This window comes from Bison bison, unplaced genomic scaffold (assembly GCF_000754665.1).
Source record: "Bison bison bison isolate TAMUID 2011002044 unplaced genomic scaffold, Bison_UMD1.0 scf7180017856539, whole genome shotgun sequence".
NCBI lineage: Eukaryota > Metazoa > Chordata > Mammalia > Artiodactyla > Bovidae > Bison > Bison bison.
In genome coordinates this window covers 82,396-82,774 of record NW_011487112.1, presented here as the reverse complement: position 1 = coordinate 82,774, position 379 = coordinate 82,396, and the positions used below count along the sequence as shown (strand labels likewise).

General features: G+C 60.7%; 1 protein-coding gene across 1 annotated transcript in view; it reads left to right on the top strand.

The window, feature by feature from the left end:
* Window positions 1–379, top strand: part of CELSR1 (cadherin, EGF LAG seven-pass G-type receptor 1) — a 50,759-nt gene that overhangs the window by 44,171 nt on the left and 6,209 nt on the right. The window lies entirely within an intron of this gene.

Genomic DNA, 379 nt, shown 5'->3' with positions numbered 1-379 from the left:
TCTTCCGATCTCCCTGAGTCCTGTCCAGCCCTGACATTCTAGGATGTGAGAGTATGTGGGACTAAGCATTGTCTCCTCAGCCCGGGGTCATTACTGACCCATTTCGTGGCTGAGGAGACTGAGGCTGGGGGTGGGGGGACACCCGGCCACAGAGGCATGGAAGTGGGCTCCAGCTCCGAACCGGTCTGCTCATCTCACCAGATGGCCCAGGGAGGTGGGAAGACTGGGCCTGGGTCTTCTAGTACATTAACAGAACGGCCTTCCTAAGCCCAGAGCAGGAGTCTGGTTGTCAGTGGTGCTCCGTGGGCCTCTGTGGAGGACACTCAGATGGGCCTGGGTCTCTGTGGCCCTGTGGGCGGGGGGCAGTTTCGACCTGCCC